This window comes from Biomphalaria glabrata, chromosome 7, assembly GCF_947242115.1.
Source record: "Biomphalaria glabrata chromosome 7, xgBioGlab47.1, whole genome shotgun sequence".
Lineage (NCBI taxonomy): Eukaryota > Metazoa > Mollusca > Gastropoda > Planorbidae > Biomphalaria > Biomphalaria glabrata.
Window position 1 is genome coordinate 859,985 of NC_074717.1, and position 17,826 is coordinate 877,810.

The 17,826-nt window shown below is 36.3% G+C and overlaps 1 protein-coding gene across 2 annotated transcripts in view; it reads left to right on the forward strand.

Moving 5' to 3' along the window:
- LOC106052030 (TOX high mobility group box family member 4-B-like) overlaps positions 1-17,826 on the forward strand; it is a 75,950-nt gene that overhangs the window by 5,058 nt on the left and 53,066 nt on the right. For both annotated transcript variants that reach the window (XM_056036029.1, XM_056036030.1), the window contains exon 2: positions 4,193-4,303. The gene's annotated coding sequence lies outside the window, so the exon portion shown is untranslated. The remainder of the gene's footprint in view (positions 1-4,192; positions 4,304-17,826) is intronic.

The following is a 17,826-nucleotide window of genomic DNA, read 5'->3' on the forward strand; positions in this document are numbered from 1 at the left end:
TTTAATTTTAAATGTAAAAACTGCCTTGAGTACTTTTGAGTCTGTGGTTCAATTTTAAATGTAAAAACTGCCATGAGTACTTTTGAGTCTGTGGTTCAATTTTAAATGTAAAAACTGCCTTGAGTACTTTTGAGTCTGTGGTTCAATTTTAAATGTAAAAGCTGCCTTGAGTACATTTGAGTCTGTGGTTCAATTTTAAATGTAAAAACTGCCTTGAGTACTTTTGAGTCTGTGGTTCAATTTTAAATGTAAAAACTGCCATGAGTATTTTGAGTCTGTGGTTCAATTTTAAATGTAAAAGCTGCCTTGAGTACTTTTGAGTCTGTGGTTCAATTTTAAATGTAAAAGCTGCCTTGAGTACATTTGAGTCTGTGGTTCAATTTTAAATGTAAAAGCTGCCTTGAGTACTTTTGAGTCTGTGGTTCAATTTTAAATGTAAAAGCTGCCTTGAGTACTTTTGAGTCTGGTTCAATTTTAAATGTAAAAGCTGCCTTGAGTACTTTTGAGTCTGTGGTTTAATTTTAAATGTAAAAACTGCCTTGAGTACTTTTGAGTCTGTGGTTCAATTTTAAATGTAAAAACTGCCATGAGTACTTTTGAGTCTGTGGTTCAATTTTAAATGTAAAAACTGCCATGAGTACTTTTGAGTCTGTGGTTCAATTTTAAATGTAAAAACTGCCTTGAGTACTTTTGAGTCTGTGGTTCAATTTTAAATGTAAAAGCTGCCTTGAGTACATTTGAGTCTGTGGTTCAATTTTAAATGTAAAAACTGCCTTGAGTACTTTTGAGTCTGTGGTTCAATTTTAAATGTAAAAACTGCCATGAGTATTTTGAGTCTGTGGTTCAATTTTAAATGTAAAAGCTGCCTTAAGTACATTTGAGTCTGTGGTTCAATTTTAAATGTAAAAGCTGCCTTGAGTACTTTTGAGTCTGGTTCAATTTTAAATGTAAAAGCTGCCTTGAGTACTTTTGAGTCTGTGGTTCAATTTTAAATGTAAAAGCTGCCTTGAGTACTTTTGAGTCTGTGGTTCAATTTTAAATGTAAAAGCTGCCTTGAGTACTTTTGAGTCTGTGGTGCTCTTCAGCTCTCTCAGACACTCTCTTTAAAATGTAGAATTTTCTATTTATCGTTGTCCTTTATGAACTTCTGTACTTGGGTTGTAACTAGAAGACACAGCAAGTTCTCATCATTTAAACAGTTTTTGAAGTTTCCCCTTTCATTTTCACTAGGCAGAAGAACATAGGTTTGGAGACCATAGCTTCTAGGTTTTTATTTTGGCATTGTTCTTGTTTCTTTTTTTGTCTCGGAATAAAAAAATAATAATTAATTACCTTGCAGTCAATCAGCTAACCATTAGTTTCTGTCCGCTAATGGTTGAAACTGTTTCTCTAAAAAAATTTTATGTCAATCAGACTTCTGGAACTAGTTTGTTAGTCAAAATACACCAATCAATATTTCAGTACAACACCTGGATGGCCTTGCCAGGTGCACTGAATGGCTGGATCAATAAGTGTGATTAATGCCTGCTGGCTCTTTCAAAGGATTCTCCCATGCCACAGCATCAGCAAGGGGCAATAATTCCTTTCATTAGATTAATTACAACTTTAAGCTCATTTGCATAAATTATACTTTTTTTTTTGATAGGAGCTACACCTTAGTTATAGCAGCAAACAATTTATTCTCATTGAATAGTCGAAAAACATGTTTTGGCCTGTATAATAAATATCTTTCCGGAGTAAAAACTTTCAGAATCACCAAAATTTTAACCTGAAACTTTTGGATTGACAAAATTTTTTCCCTTCCTAATTTTATCATTTCGGGGCTAAGAAAACATTTCGGTTAACTAGAAAACATTTCGGTTAACAAAGAAAACATTTTGGTTAACTAAGAAAACATTTTGGTTAACTAGGAAAACATTTTGGTTAACTAAGAAAACATTGTGGTTAACTGAGAAAACATTTTGGTTAACTAAGAAAACATTTAATTTCAAATTTAATAGGTTGTATAATTGATGCAATGTAGCAATTATACATAAAACACAGAACCATAATATTCAAATACAAAAACAAAATCTAATAAAATACTTAGAAAGACAAAGATAAAAGCACATTCCTAATTCCATGTGCAAGGACAAATTTGTACAAATGCTCCTTCTTCCTTAGTGCTATTAGAACATGGAATGGGTTGCCTGAGCTAGCCAGGAAAACCAGTGACTTGGCAGAATTGAAGTCATTGGTTAATATGCATGACGCGTAGGACGTAATCATCTTCTTTTTTGAAGTAACGTCTGTATTATATAAGATAAGATAAGAAGTACAAGACATGTATAAAATATCATGTAGTTATACAGTTCTCATATTTACTGACTTCAACAAATGAAGTGATACCAAGTGCTAATTGTTTCTTATAAGAGTTTGGGTCTTTGTTCCTTTAGGCATAAACTATAACTTTTGTATAAAGACATAACTCTTTTTGAAAGACATAGCTTGCTTTTATTGTTTAAATATAACCATAACAAAAGTTTTAAAACCAAGAGATTTGTATCTGGAGTAAAGTCTTCTGATTTCTGTAGAAAGAGTGAGTGTCATAAAGTCTTTTGAGTTATGTAGCAAAAGTTAGAAAAAGTGTCATAAGTCTTCTGAGTTCTATAGAAAGTGTTAACAAATGTGTCACAAGTCTACTGAATTCTGTAGTCAATAAAAGTGTTTTAAAGTCTTTTGAGTTCTGTAGCAAGAGTTAGCAAATGTGTCATAAGTTTACTAATTTCTGTAGCCACAGGTAGCAAATGTGTCATAAGTTTCATAAGTTTACTAATTTCTGTAGCAAGAGTTAACAAAAGTGTCATTAAATCAGTACATTTACCGACTTCTAACTCACTTGGCGAACTGAATTCCTGAAATGCAGATTCAAAATCTTTAACCACCATCAAGATTCAGAATCCAGACCATTTGGCAGCCCTGAGTCACCAAGTGCTTTTAAACAAATGTAACGGCATTAAAAGTAACTTGTTTAAAATGATTCAAATTTAAAGATCATTACATTTTAACGTTAACATCCAAAATTATTCAATGAGATAATTAGGCGGAAAAAATGCCCTGACATAAATAATTTGAGTTGAGCGACCTAATTGACAGGCCATCACTTAAAGCTCAGTCCAAACCCTAGCAACTCTGCTAATGAAATAATAGAAATGGTCAGGAAATAGCATTCCCACTATCAAAATGATGTTCTGTTGGACATTGCTGCATTAAAAGCATTTCAAATTGGCTTTTCTGCAAGAGATGGTGTTGACACAGATTGATTAGGCTCTGTTGTTTTATCCCGATGAGTGCTGATTACTTAAAAGTCTGGAGATTCACCATGATGACAAGAAGATTAATTGGATCAGTTTTTTTTTACCGCTGGGACATATTTTAATATTAACTTGAAAAGAATTTTTTGTGCAAATGTCCACAGCTTGACATGTTGACTTAAGCACTCAAAGGGAAGGGGGGATTGGTTTGTTGGATGCAGGCTTTCAGAAATGTAACGGTAACATTGGTCCTTTAAATTGACACAAGCTTATTTGTGCTTCTTCCCTCCACTCAAAAGTATAAAGTCCATTTGGTGTAGTCAAATTTAATCATATCAAGAGAGGAGGAACATGTCAGAGTATTTTAACGTGAGGTTACTAGCAGGGCTGTCAAACTACTCTGAAATATTTTATTGTTTACAAAAAAAAGTCATTTTCAAATCTTATGGCTGCTACTCTGATTATGTTGTTTCAGAGAAGAGTATCAGTCACTGCTGAAACTATATGTGAATGTAGAATCTGTTTTTGACATTTGTAAGTTTGTTGTTATGATTTAGGATGACAGTGTGAAAGTGATGAAAGTGTGCAATAGTTAGATGAAGTTGCAATAGACTAGAAAAGTTATTGTTAGATATTAAAATCCCCCCCCCCCCCCCTTATACATAATAATTATAATAATTATAGCTTTTATATAGTGCTACTTTCATGCTTATAGCATGCTCAGAGCGCTTTTGGTCCAATCATGCTTCTCTCCAGACGTTTCAGCTCAAATGCAAGTTTTTTCTTGAAGAAACATTTGCGACTTGTAAGAGTATTATTACTATTTTGAGATTTAACTTTTTTTTTTATTGTAAAATATTTATATCGTAATATATTTTTGTGCTTTATCCACATTACAGGATCTATCAACGACAGATTACAATTTTCTGAAGTTTCTTGAAGAAATACACAAAGAGTAGATTTCTTATTTCCTGGATTATCTACAAGAAGTGACCATCTCACAGTTGGAGGTCAGTAGTTGTAGTCTTTAAATCTTACAACCACCAGGAATATTAATTAGGGTCTTTTAATGAGTGTCATCAAACATTGTTAAGATTAGAAATATCATAAATCAAGCAGACAACAGGGTGGAAGTAGTTTACCTTCCACATTATTGAAATATTCATAACAACTCATACCATTTCTCATTTCTTTTTACAAAGCTTATATCAACTCAGTCAGTCTGGTAAAATGTTTACACACCGTATTTCTCCCACACCCAATCTTGGATCAAGATGAAATTTTACAGGATTGTTTCTTTTAGCTGACTCAATTAAAAAAAAAATTAACCAGTTATTTAATTAACTATTGACTAATTATTTAGTTTGGTGTCTCAAACAAGGGAAAGAAATTTTACCTGATTGAAGTGGGGCTATAAGTTGAATTAGTTCCTTTTATAGGTTGTTGTCTGAGGTTTAGTGAACACATACATGAAAATTAAGACCTTAGTCTTCAGAGGTCACGACACATTTCCATCTTTCCCCCCAAAATATATTATTTAATGTACACTATTTCTGGGCATAATTTTCCATTAAAAGCAATAACAACTTTATTGCTTTGTCTACATGGTGTTGTAAATTAAAATTGGCTTCCATTAATAATTTTTTCATGGATACTTATTTCTATGCTTTTCTAATTTTTTTTATTGATTTCTTATTTTGTTGTTTGTTAGTTTTTTTTTGTGTGCTTTTTTCTTTTTTTTTTTTTTTTATCATGGTCCAATTCTCTTGCTTGTGTAATCCATGAATGCCAACAATTATATTTGTAATGTCTTAAACTAAAGAATTATTATTTTTAACAGAACAATTTATAATCAGTATACCTTTCGACACCAATTGTTTTGTGTATTCTAACCATGCATTCTCTCTACTGTTGCCTTATTTACTTCATGATTCCTTGTTTCATGAAAGCTTCTAATGTGCATGCATATAATTTTGACACTTTCCTCCCCCCCCCCTATCATTCTGGCTTACCAGCGACTTCATATTTACATTAATTTATGGAATGTAAGGGTTCTCAATAAGGGGAGAGGGGGTTGAAGTTATGCTTGCTGGACTCTTGGACAATACATGGTCCTGCCATATCAGATCCAGCTTTAAAAAAAAAGCTTTACCACTTGAGTCCGAAGATTAATGAGGAGTGCAGTATTTCACATAGCAACGCAACTCATGTATGACCTGCATATTTTGCCACAACCAGCTTAGACATAACCATTGTCCACCTGTAGTCAATTTGGATTTTCTTAGAAAATAAGAACGCCGCTATCTGATGCTACACAGTCCGCTGTAATACACAACAGTTTTGCAGTGCTTATTATTATTATTTATGTTTTATAACAGGTGGGGAAATAAAATAAAAAAGATAGACAACTGCGTCTGGATTCTTCTCTTGTGCTCTCCCCTCCTCTCAACAGCGTCAGCCTTAGGCATAGGCAAACTAGGCAGCCGCCTAGGACCTCCGATTGATGGGGACCTCACATAGGAATCAAAGAATGCAGTGCTTATTATTATTATTTATGTTTTATAACAAGTGGGGAAATAAAAAAAAAAGATAGACAACTGCGTCTGGATTCTTCTCTTGTGCTCTCCCCTCCTTTCAACAGCGTCGGCCTTAGGCATAGGCAAACTAGGCAGCCGCCTAGGACCTCCGATGGGTCTGGGCCTCACATAGGACTCAAAGAATTATTTTTTTTAAAAGAAAATATTGCAAAACATGTATCAAATCTCAAACATAGCGGAACTCCATACAGACCATACACTTTGTCTACTAGTACTAGCCTTGCTCTAAGCCTCTACTATGACTCATAGTTTATTCGTGACTGTTTGAATCTATTTGTTAGACTCCTTGTGGTGAAATGTCGAAATGTTATTTCTAGTCTGGTGATCATGAATCGTCCATAATGCACGTAATTGCTGTCGACGTTTTAACTTATTTGTTAATTTATAATATAAATACAGAACGGGTCTATAATTTATTGCGTATTGTTCTGGGTTTTTTTTTTCTATCTAATTTGGGGTCACGGTAGTTACTTCAATTACCTAAGCCCGGCCTTGTTCTCATACATCACACGATTTTGAGATTTATATAGGAGAAAACAAAGTTTGCAATAGTGTTAGAATCGAAAGTGACCAATGGCGTACAGGTTGTGACGTGAGTCTCGTGACTCACGCTTGGCCTAATAAACCAATGCATTAATAATCCAAGGACCATTAAACATTTGTTTAGAGAGGTATTTTGGTTGCACTTTGCATAATGATAGCGAATTTGGCACCTAGCCTCAAGGTTGTTGAGTTTGATTCTAATTCTTAACCATTGGTCTGTGAGAGTTGTTTTCAAATCTGAACGTTGCCAGGTAATTGAACACAGCGGGATGGCATGAAGGGAAATAAAAACACAGCTATTATACAGGCACCATATCATCATTAAATTATTGTCAAAAGCTAGTCTTAAATATTTTTTTTATGTACAGCTTTTTAGTACAGACGTAAAATTATTCAATGAATGAATTATACAAAGATTTTTTGCTTTGCGAAAAAAAAAAAAAACGATTACCAGCGAATTTTTTTTTTTTTTACGATAACAATCAAAAGCGGATGTGCTACTTCTCTCCCCCTGTAGTCTGCTTCCATTGTCGTCTGATGAATTGCCGGTATAGAACAGTGAAAACTGGTCAAGATTTAATCAACGATATCTGCCTGGTTTATCTTTCTTCTTTATGGTAATAAGTAGGTTATAATGTTGGGGTCTAATCAAATATTCTCGGACTTTTTAATATATATTTTTTTTTCTTCGCCTCCGTCTGTGATAGCGTATGGCTTAAATTAATGGATAGACAAAGGGAAGTAATTGAAGTAGGAATCGGTAAATATGGTGTGTTATTGTGGATTTATTCATGAAGTAGTGAAGTAGTTTTAATTCATCTATCAATTGTTAATTAGTGATTCTGTCTTTTTGAGTAAAGGCTTAGGTAGATGTTAGAAAAAAAAAGGGGGGGGGGGGTAAGGAGTTTCAGAAAAAGGGTGGTGTGTCATAATCTTAGGGGGCGCATTTAAACAAATAAATTTACACGGGGTGTGAGATTCATGCTTAGAGTGTTTCACATTTCAATAGCCGAAGGTAATGGTTCTCAAGCAACTGTGGTCCGCGGACACCCCCCCCCCCCAGGATAATTGAGATGACCGTAGGTGTCAACAGAAGGATGAAAATTGTATACTATTATAATAGCTTCTTCGCTAAAAGGCCAATTAAATCTGATGGGTTTCTTCCTCTTCTTCATCGTTCTCATTGTTATGTTGGAGTGTTCATATGACTAGACCAATACATAAGATGAACTGCGCAGTGGTTTCCAAATCAGGGAGCTCTCCATATAATTTTCTTTCTATTGGGGTGATTTGGGGCCAATGTCTTATACGGGCCTCTTGGTAGAGAGAGCAGTGTTGGAGGACGTGGTCGGCATTTTCTGGTGATACTCCACATGGGCAGATTTCACTGGTTCCAATTTTGAGCTTCCGGAACATGTGTTGTCGCATTCTGTTGTGTCCGGTCCTGAGTCGATCTGATGGGTTGATTTCACTAATATTCAGCCGCGCACTTCTATTCAATGTGTCTACTACCAACTGTATGACTATTGTCGACGCAGCTTGGCAAAACAACACTGATTAATGACAGTTTCCGAAACACATCTCATCTTGCGAATGAATATCAAATTTACTTATTTTACAAGCCAATCTATTGCTCCTGAATATTTGCAATTTCGGATTTCTACCGCACAAATGCAACAGCGATCAGCCACAGTGTATCATGCGTCTCAATACGTTATTGCATAAGAGTTTGAAGCCTGCTAAACTGAAGCATCATCTTGTAACCAATCATAGTGAACTCAAAGAAACGCGTGGGGTTTCACATTGTCATCGATACAAATCAGCAGGGGGATTGTTGGCAATGCGAAGGGAGTGGCTGAGGGGGGCTCCTCGGATAGCTTGTAAGGGGGTCCCTGAACTGTGAGTGTTTGAGAACCTCTGGCCTAAGGGATGAATCACTTGATATGTATCGGCCATTAATTATCCCATTCCATGGCTTTAATGCTGATTCTGGAGATGGGTTCATTGTTAGCAAGCACTTGTTTAGGTTGAAGTATATTTTGATGAAGTCTTAAGGGAAGCATCTATCTTTTATTCTTTCTTTTCTGTTTATCAGTCTGAACTTTCGTAATACCCCGTAGTGGAAGCGATAGTGTTGCTGTTACTTTATGAGAATGTGTTCACAACACTGATGTGGTGTGGTGCTGTCTGAATAACTTTAGTCAGTTCATGTGTTGTTTAGCTTAATGAAGCCTTGTGTTAGGTTTCTCTGCTGTAGTATCTTAGTTCATAATACTCTATCTCTCTCTCTCTCTCTCTCTCTCTCTCTCTCTCTCTCTCTCTGTCTCTCTCTCTCTCTCACACACTCTCTCTCTCTCTCACACACACACACACATTTTTGTCATCTTCTTTATAAATCTTTATATTTATTAGCATTCATTTTGTGTATCGCATTTACGCATGCGCACTTGCAGTTATTGAATGCGGTCCAATGATTGGTCACCTAAAAAGAATAATAAAAAATGAATACATAAACTATAACTGTGACTGCGGGCTTGTCAGGTTGGGTTACCTCCCTTTGGGGTTCCTTTTTCTCCGGACTTAACGGCCGCGTCCTAAATATCAATGTTGAAAATGTACCAACCGGCTCCGAAACGAATACTGACTTTAATGGTAGCGGGTGTGAAAGGGCGAGGACTCTGTAAAGAGAGAGAGGGAGAGGGGGGGGGGCGCTGGTAGTCCATGACGTCATCCCAGGTATCAATATTTTATCGTAATTGCTTGTCAAATGAAATGCGTGTGTGTGTTTGACAGATGGAGACAATGTACACGCGGGAAAGGAATGTTAAACAAAGAATAAGAGAGGCGGGCGGGGGGGGGGGAGGGGGAGGGTTCGCTAATGGAAGTATTTAATCACAGTTTGACTATTTGATTTACTAGATTTACGCAGAACTTGTGTGTGTGTGTGGGGGGGGGGAGAATTAAATGATAAAAATTGGTGTGTGTAAGGGGGATACAAATCCAGAAGCATTGATAGTGGATACAATATTGAAAAGGAATACAGCAGGGCATGTGTATATGTACTATTATGTACCTATAAGTGGGAAGCGTGGTCGAGAGGCCAAGTGCGCTTAAACTTGGCTTGGCTTGGCTACCTAGAAGGGGGCTCGAGGTTCGACACCCGACTCGGGCAGAGTTGGGTTTACTGAGCGCCTAAAGGCAGCACGCAAAACCAACTCCTAGATACCCCCCCCCCCCCAACTGGTACACAAATGAGATTGGACCAAAAGCGCTCTGAGCATGCTATAATAGCATGATAGTAGCTTATAATAATATAATAATAATATAAGTAAGAAACGATATTACCTTTATGTACGAGAGCCAGGCAACGGAAGGTACTAAACATTTTGTTCCAACGAAAGGTGATCTAGATACACATCTTTAGTGTTAAAAAGAAAAGTGATCTAGACACACATCTTTAGTGTTAAAAAGAAAAGTGATCTAGATACACATCTTTAGTGTTAAAAGGGAAGGTGATCTAGATACACATCTTTAGTGTTAAAAAGAAAAGTGATCCAGATACACATCTTTAGTGTTAAAAGGGAAGGTGATCTAGATACACATCTTTAGTGTTGAAAAGAAAGGTGATCTAGATACACATCTTTAGTGTTAAATAGAAAGGTGATCTAGATACACATCTTTAGTGTTGAAAAGAAAGGTGATCTAGATACACATCTTTAGTGTTGAAATGAAAGGTGATCTAGATACACATCTTTAGTGTTAAAATGAAAGGTGATCTAGATACACATCTTTAGTGTTGAAAAGAAAGGTGATCTAGATAACACATCTTTAGTGTTAAAATGAAAGGTGATCTAGATAACACATCTTTAGTGTTGAAAAGAAAGGTGATCTAGATACACATCTTTAGTGTTAAATAGAAAGGTGATCTAGATACACATCTTTAGTGTTGAAAAGAAAGGTGATCTAGATACACATCTTTAGTGTTGAAATGAAAGGTGATCTAGATACACATCTTTAGTGTTAAAATGAAAGGTGATCTAGATACACATCTTTAGTGTTGAAAAGAAAGGTGATCTAGATAACACATCTTTAGTGTTAAAATGAAAGGTGATCTAGATAACACATCTTTAGTGTTGAAAAGAAAGGTGATCTAGATACACATCTTTAGTGTTGAAATGAAAGGTGATCTAGATACACATCTTTAGTGTTAAAATGAAAGGTGATCTAGATACACATCTTTAGTGTTGAAAAGAAAGGTGATCTAGATAACACATCTTTAGTGTTAAAAAGAAATGTGATCTAGATAACACATCTTTAGTGTTGAAACAAAACAAAGAAGCTGAAAAAAATCTGCCCCGGATGACGTCAACTTGCTATTAATAGTGATAGAAATGTTGATTTCATATCGCGAATGGTTTGCATCTCCACGAGTCAATGATGCCTCCAGTGGTTACACCGTGGGTACACGCGTAGGGCGCAATCAGGTTTTCGAAGTGACATCTGTATTTTATAAGATAATTGTAACGTCTGTATTTTATAAGATAATGGTAACGTCTGTATTTTATAAGATAGTTCTCCTTGTCAGTGTGACAATGACTTTTTAATGTGACACATGAAACTTTTTTTTTTTAGTAGCTCGGCGGGCGCTAGCTAACACGGTTTCACCTATGAAAGTAGTCCCCCCTTTGGCGTTACTACCTGGAATCAATAACGGTATCGAATATGCTTTTGTGTTACCGCCCCGCGATACTCCCCCTTGCACTGGTATCGGGTATCGTCAGCTAGGACGTTTTATATTCGCGATGTTGATTACCATTTTAATAACGAGTCAACAAAACGTCCACCGGACATGTATTTACTTTTAACACGTCTGACGGTGTCATGGCGCCCCCCCCCCCCTGGTTTATCGCCCCTGAACAAACACGTATTTTTCCATTAATACAATTCTTTTTTTTTTTTTTCCATTTACGCGGTAGTCGCCCATCCGCGGGCGTCCGTTGGTCTGCCTTTCTGTTTGTCATCCGTTTGTATTGCTTGCCTTTGAATAGGAGGAGGTCGGGGAGTTAGCGCTTGGAACAGTCGGCTAGACTGTGCCAGATTAACTCCCTTACCCACGTCCTATCCATGTCCGTGAGAGCTGATTTACCCGACTGAGGTGTGGCTTTACTGGTGCGACTAGATGAGACTGTATCGATAGCAGAACTCGCAAAGTTTTTTTTTTTTGGGGGGGGGGGTGGAGATGTAGTTATCACGTGACTAGTTTTAGAGTAGAGGCAAAGTATAGGTATTTGTACACACAACTTTTTGCTCGTAGTTCTTTCATCCTTATCTTAGCATGGCTTTGATATCGTTATCTTAGCATTACTTCTATCTTCAACATGTAAGTCAGTTTTAGTTTGGACTTGTTAGGTCATTCCATCGAGCTAGTCAGCAATTAGTCCTTCACTATGGGATAATCACCGTAGTTCTTAGTCGTGGTGTAATCTTCGTAGGTCTTAGGTGTGACGTATTCATTGTGAGTTTTTCAGTGTGACGTAATCATTGTAGTTCTTAGCTGTGACGTAATCATCGCAGTTCTTAGGTGTGACGTAATCATCGCAGTTCTTAGGTGTGACGTATTCATTGTGAGTTTTCAGTGTGACGTAATCGTTGACCTTCTTTATTGCCTTTTCTGACATGGCAATACGACTACATTTGCCTTTTCTGACATGGCAATACGACTACATTTGCCTTTTCTGACATGGCAATACGACTACATTTGCCTTTTCTGACATGGCAATACGACTACATTTGCCTTTTCTGACATGGCAATACGACTACATTTGCCTTTTCTGACATGGCAATACGACTACATTTGCCTATTCTGACATGGCAATACGAATACATTTGCCTATTCTGATATGGCAATACGAATACATTTGCCTATTCTGATATGGCAATACGAATACATTTGCCTATTCTGATATGGCAATACGAATACATTTGCCTATTCTGATATGGCAATACGAATACATTTGCCTATTCTGATATGGCAATACGAATACATTTGCCTATTCTGATATGGCAATACGAATACATTTGCCTATTCTGATATGGCAATACGACTACATTTGCCTTTTCTGACATGGCAATACGACTACATTTGCCTTTTCTGACATGGCAATACGAATACATTTGCCTATTCTGACATGGCAATACGAATACATTTGCCTATTCTGATATGGCAATACAAATACATTTGCCTATTCTGATATGGCAATACGAATACATTTGCCTATTCTGACATGGCAATACGAATACATTTGCCTATTCTGACATGGCAATACGAATACATTTGCCTATTCTGATATGGCAATACGAATACATTTGCCTATTCTGATATGGCAATACGAATACATTTGCCTATTCTGATATGGCAATACGAATACATTTGCCTATTCTGATATGGCAATACGAATACATTTGCCTATTCTGATAGATCTCTTGTAAGATTTGATTGTCAGTTCATTGTACGGACGTGATCGTCTCAATGTTGTTCAGATTGTTTAAACGACAAACACATTGTTTACATTGCTAGAACACACTCACCAATTTCGGAAGTACTAAAAATAGCTCGAAAAACTCAAAAGTAAGCAAAGATTCTTCCGTTGTTGTTTTTTAACCATTAGGGAACGTAATTTTACAGAGTGTATAAATACATGGGAAGAAAATAAGTTTTAAGTTGTGTATTAAGCTATTTCTAAGGTCGATTGGTTTTGAAATAGAATTATATTGTTATATTCTTATTAGTAATTTTATTTGCAGATAATAATACGTTCATTTCAACTTATTCTCGAATTCTCCAACGTAGGTTTCTGTTTCTTCACCAATGTAAAATATATATATATAAATATATCTCCGGCTACGCTCGGATGTTGGGGGAAACTAAACGTAGTTTTTAGAAATACACAATTGTATTCACCCTCCTCACCCCCAACTCATACGTCACAGTTGGGAATGTTCACTAGCCTATATTTGTGCATCCAGCCATTCAAAAGTCAACGATGTTTTTGGAACTGAATGACCAAGAATTCTAGACTAAAACAGTCACACTATTCGGGTAGAGCAAGGCTCATACGGACGTGATATCTTCAAACTATTTCAAGCAAATGGAGGATCAGATGTCGTCTGCTGACAGTTATCATTATTTCTGCATCATCTGAACCTCCTCCCCCACACACAAACACTTCTTCCCTCCCCCCCCCATCTTTTTATGTCGAATTGTGTACTAACTAGTCACACTCTCACACATTTCACACACAAACACACACAGCTACACCGTCAATACTTGAATTACAGAAAGAAAAAAAAAATATCACAGGAATCAAAACATCGCTGCGTCTCATCCAGCACATATACCCACCGACAAAAATATTGCTGATCCACGCCTCTGATTGTCTTTCTCACATAAGACCTCCTGATTCCGCCTTTTAGATTACCAGAAATGTAGCCTTTTTGAAAGCTCTCAGCAACATTGATGTCAAATCATGTTCGTCTTTTAAGAACCTTTTTTTCTCTGTTGCTTTTTCTTGTTCCCCGTTTCATTTTGTGTTTCTTACGACCGCCCTCTCACCCCGTTCCCATTTTTAAAAAAATCAATTGGCAGCAATAAAACATTAATTATGACAGGGCCTTGACATTGGAGAAGTGACCTCACTGGGGACGTCGTTTTTTATTGGTCGTCCCGCATCTTCAAAGTTGGGAGCTATATAGGGCAGTGACGGGGGGGGGGGGGAAATGGCGTTTACACCAAGTAATGTGAAATCAGTAAAAAGAAAGTCGTTGTACTGTGAAGTATTTATTACACGGTTTATGATAATAACACTCATTGAAAGCGAAATGAATTGTGGATTTAGAATGTTGTTAATTTAATTAAAATCATTATATTTAAAGTCTAGAAACTGGAAGTTTCCTTTCGATCTGTAAACCGAGACTGGGTGTTTCCTTTCGATCTTAAACCTTAGCGAAATGTCCACACGGTCATATTTTGTATTTACAGTGCTGGTCAATGTAAGGCAATGTTTCTCAAACTGATGGTATTTGCCCACCGTGGTAATAAGGGGAGGGGTTTTTTCCCACAATGTCGAGTAGGTTCTTCTTATCTTATATAATACAGACGTTACTTCAAAAAAGAAGATGATTACGTCCTACGCGTCATGCATTTAGTCATGCATATTAACCAATGACTTAAATTCTGCCAAGTCACTGGTTTTCCTGGCTAGCTCAGGCAACACATTCCATGCTCTAATAGCACTAGGGAAGAAGGAGTATTTGTACAAATTTGTCCTAGCATATGGGACGAGGAATGTGCCTTTATCTTTGTGTCTTTCAGAGTATTTTATTAAATTTTGTTTTTGTATTTGAAGATTATGGTTCAGTGTTTTATGTATTATTGCTACTTTACTTTTGAGCCTTCTGTCCTGAAGGCTTTCTAAATTTAGTGATTTTACTAAAGGTGTTACTCTAGTCAAATGTGAATATTCGTTTGTTATGAATCGCACTGCTCTATTTTGTGTCTGTTCTAGTTTCTTAATGTTTTCTTGAGTTGAGGGGTCCCAAACAGAGGATGCATATTCTATTATTGGCCTAACCAAGGTTAAATAACATTTTAGTTTTATGTTCTTATTTGATTTATAGAAATTTCTTTTAATAAATCCTAATGCTTTGTTTGATTTTTTGTAGTTTCATCAATATGTGGATTCCATGACAGTTTTTCATTTATTATAACACCTAAGTATTTTGCGTTTTTAGTCTGTGTTACTGGTTTGCCATGAATAAGATAAGTGGAATTAATTTGTTTTAGTTTTTTTGTTACTCTTAACAACTGACATTTTTCTGGGTGGAAAGACATGCTCCAATTTGATTCCCATTTCTGTAATTCATCTAATTCTCTTTGTAAAATATCTGTGTCTTGTGTTGTTTTTATTGTTCTATATATTATGCAATCGTCTGCAAATAATCTGACTTTTGTTCCTGAAGTAATGCAATTTGGTAAATCATTTATGTAAATTAAAAATAGTAGTGGACCCAAGACTGTTCCTTGAGGTACACCTGAGTTTACTGTTATCGGTGTTGATTTAGAACCATTTATTATTACAGTTTGTTCTCTCCCTATCAGAAAGTCTTTAATCCACTGATGCAGTGGACCATTAATGCCGAAATATTTTAATTTTTTAAGCAAACTATGGTGGTGAACTTTGTCAAAAGCCTTAGAAAAATCTAGTAAGATAGCATCTATTTGTTCACTATTATCTAAACCTTTTGAAAAATCATCAATTAGTCCTATTAGTTGTGTTTCACATGATCTATATTTCCTAAAGCCATGTTGGTATGGTGTGAAGACATTATGTTTGTCTAAGTGGTTTATGATGTTGCTACATATTATGTGTTCTAGGATTTTACATGTGATGCTGGTAAGTGATACTGGTCTGTAGTTTCCTGGGTCAGATTTTTCTCCTTTTTTAAATAGGGGGGTGACATTAGCTTCTTTCCAGTCCTTTGGTACTCTGCCCTGGTTAAGTGAAGCCTGAAAGAGTATTTTGAACACTGGGGCTAGCTCATTACTTAGTTCTTTGAGTAATCTAGCTGGAATACCATCAGGTCCAGAAGCTTTATTTGGTTTAGTGTTGGCTAATAATTTTTGAATTCCATTTTCTTGTACTACTATATCTTCTATGTTGTCTACTTGGTTCAAATTCAGTAATATGTCTTTGTCTCCTGGGGCTGAGAATGCTGATGCAAAGTATTTGTTTAGAATGTTTGCTTTAGTTTCATTATCATTATGTATTATGTTATGTTCATCTTTTAATGGCGCTACGCCTGTTGTTTCCATTTTCTTAGATTTAATGTATGACCATAGGTTTTTGTTGTTATCTTTAGATATTACATTGTTTATGTATTCACTCTGCAGCTGTCTGCTTACTTTTTGGGTTAAGTGTTTAATTTTTATATACTTTTTGTAAACTCTTTCTGCATTAGTTTCTTTAAATTTTCTATATAGGTTTTCCTTCTGTTTACAAAGCTTCTTTAGTCTATTATTAAACCAGCATTTATTTATTTTGTTTGATGTGTATTTAGTTGGTATATGATTTTCTATAATGCTTTTAAGATGGTTTTTAATGAAATTCCAGAGGTCATCGACTGGTTGGTTAATGTCTTTTTCTAATAAGAATGTTTGTTGAAAGTTTAATGCAGCTTGGTGTAGTTGTGTTAGGTTACATTTATTCCAGAGTAATATTTTTCTTTTGGGTTTTGTATTGGCTACTGCTTTTATCTGACTGTGTATTTTTATGATCTCATGGTCTGATAGACCAGGGATAATATCATAATCAACTACTAATCCAGGTCTGTTGGTTAAGAAGAGATCTAATGTGTTGTTTAATCTAGTTGGCTTTTTAATGATTTGATCTAAACTTAGGTTGTGTAAAGTTTCTATGAAAAGCTCAGGTTTCTTTAAAGCAGGGGTTCTCAACCTGTGGTTCGCGACCCCCTTGGGGGGTCGATTGACGATTTGCCAGGGGTCGCCTAAGACCATCGAAAATATGGATTATATTTTGTCTACTCTTCTATTGCTGTGTGTGCGGGGGGGGGGGGGGAGGGGGTCGCGGCTGTGTGGGGGATTGTAAAAAGGGGTCACGAAGCTTAAAAGGTTGAGAACCGCTGCTTTAAAGCTTCCAGAACCGTTGGCGCTGACAGCTTCCGGAAGTAAGGTCGGTAATCGGTCCAAGCGTCTGATTGGACCATTAAATCAACTTTAGGATTTTTGTGTCATGGCGACAGTGATAATTGGTGTAATAGCACGGGCTCTCCTTTTGCAGAATGAATCAGCGTGTGTGTGTATATACATATGTGTGTGGGGGGGGGGCGGATTGTGGGCTATTCGATATCAGCGAATCGGGAACATTTATATCTAGTTCTACTGCGTTTTATTTTTCTTGTGAGCGTTGAGTTTGTTTCGAAAAGATGATTTTCCAGTGCCGGCAAAGTAGAACATCGGACCAACTTGTCCGGTTTTGTAGAGCGGGTCATCTTGACCCATTCGAACGAGTTCAACAAACAACCCAAATATATCTAGATCTTGTTGTTGTTGTTTTTTAAATAAGATAAGCCATAAGTTGTAGTTTAGGTTTAAACCTAGAGACCGTAGCGCTTACATGCGTCAACATCACAGAAAGTCTCGGCCTGCGTTTCAACGGGTTTGAGCAACAGTTCATAACATCACATAACCCGTTCACATTTCGACACATTTAGAAGTGTTCGACCCAGTCCATTCACCCTTCAACGAATTTTCATTTGCTGTCTACCAAACAAGAAAAACATTTTAAATACTTAAAAAAAAAAAAAAGACAATAGGC